The sequence below is a fragment of the Priapulus caudatus genome, unplaced genomic scaffold, assembly GCF_000485595.1.
Source record: "Priapulus caudatus unplaced genomic scaffold, Priapulus_caudatus-5.0.1 Scaffold1659, whole genome shotgun sequence".
NCBI lineage: Eukaryota > Metazoa > Priapulida > Priapulimorpha > Priapulimorphida > Priapulidae > Priapulus > Priapulus caudatus.
Window position 1 is genome coordinate 53,204 of NW_014578720.1, and position 1,967 is coordinate 55,170.

Here is a 1,967-nt window from a genome sequence, read left to right on the forward strand (position 1 = left end):
TGACAATGTGGAGGTGAGGAGCGACATTGTGGAGGTGGAGGAGCGACAATGTGGAGGTGGATGAGCGACAATGTAGAGGTGGAGGAGCAACAATGTAGAGGTGGAGGAGCGACAATGTAGAGGTGGAAGAGCGATATTGTAGAGGTGGAGGAGCGACAATGTAGAGGTGGAGGAGCGACAATGTGGAGGTGGAGGAGCAACAATGTAGAGGTGGAGGAGCGACAATGTAGAGGTGGAAGAGCGATATTGTAGAGGTGAAGGAGCGACAATGTAGAGGTGGAGGAGCGACAATGTGGAGGTGGAGGAGCAACAATGTGGAGGTGGAGGAGTGACAATGTGGAGGTGGAGGAGCGACAATGTGGAGGTGAAGGAGGGAGGAGCGACAATGTAGAGGTGGAGGAGCGAAAATGTAGAGGTGGAGGAGTGACAATGGGGAGGTGGAGGAGTGACAATGTAGAGGTGGAGGAGCGCCAATGTAGAGGTGGCCTCGGCCTTGGCCCGGAGTGCAATGACTCGTACTCGGACTCGTACTCGAGGACTCGGGTCGAGGCCGACTCGAGGCCACTACATAATTGTACATATCAGTGATGTAGTATATGCGCGCGCTACCGCTAGCACACTCCCTACCAGCTAGCACTGTTCACAATCACGTATATGCTTCTAAGTATAGTTTTCAACATACTTTATTTAACTACCACTGTGCACTGATACCGTGTTTATTTTGTTTAAACTGTTTTAGCCATTTATTGCTATCAGCGAATTCGTTTATTAGGCTCTGCTACGGAACTATGTGGGAAATACCCTGCGCTACCATCGCCTTATCGCAACAAGCTGGTATGATGCTGCAATAACTGAGCAGAAACAAACCCAAATTTAAGCTGTATACGCGGCGCAATTGCAACTACTTTGTCCTTCATTATAACAAAATTATAGATATAACAGTTGTTATTGAATAAATTGAAGTCTTATTTGTGTTCTTTTTATTTTGTTTTCTATTATGCACTCACTATATACCATTATACAATTATTGAAAGAATCTTCTGATCAGTATTTAACAGTTGTGCAGCAATTCTGTAGCAAGCAACCAGCTATGCTAATGTACATAAAAAAATGGACATGCGTCTAAACAGAGGAATTGCTCCGACCTGTGATTGGAGGATAAAAATAGACCCCGCCCACTCCCGCCGCATACGCTATGCTATAACGGGTAGGAACGTGTACTAACTATCATATGGTGCGAACGATTTGAGTTGCATTTCTATAAATTCTAGCTATTATAGACACATGTCTTAGCCTTAATCTCTGTGAATTTTGAGTCTATTGAAGCGCGATTAGTCTAATTAATTAGCAAATATGCACGCGCGGCTATGACCGGTGAAACGAAACGTCACAAATTCTATTTTTATTCTCCAATCACAGGTCGGAGCAATTCCTCTGTTTAGACGCATGTTAAAAATGGCGCTCCGACGTCGGTCGTCGTTGACTGCCAAGATAATTTTCTTCGGCCGTTATACGTTCAAACCGAAGCCGGGCAGGCTGACAGCACGTGTGCTTGGTAAAATTGGGTCTATAATATTCACTTTCAAATTGCTCGCAGCATCACCCCCGGGGTTCCCCGCTATGCCAATATTAATGTACGTGCAGATGGCCTTCGTGCGTCGGTCACCGTTGACTGCCAAGAGATTTTTCTTCGGCCGTTTTCATACGTTCAAACTAGTCGCGGGCCGGCCGATGGCACTTGTGCAGGCCCGTAGCCAGCTTTCTATTGGGGGGGGGGTTCGTTTCTCAATGTTGACAATTTGCTCGGCAGGGGCGTGTACAGGATTTGTACCAGGGGGGTCTATCCGTAACCCATAGTTGCGTGGACGCGAAGGGGGGGTCTGGGGTGCCCTCCCCCAATAAATTTTTTAAAATTACACCCCCTCAGATGCGTTTTCTGCGCGAGCAAGGGGGGGTCCGGACCCCCC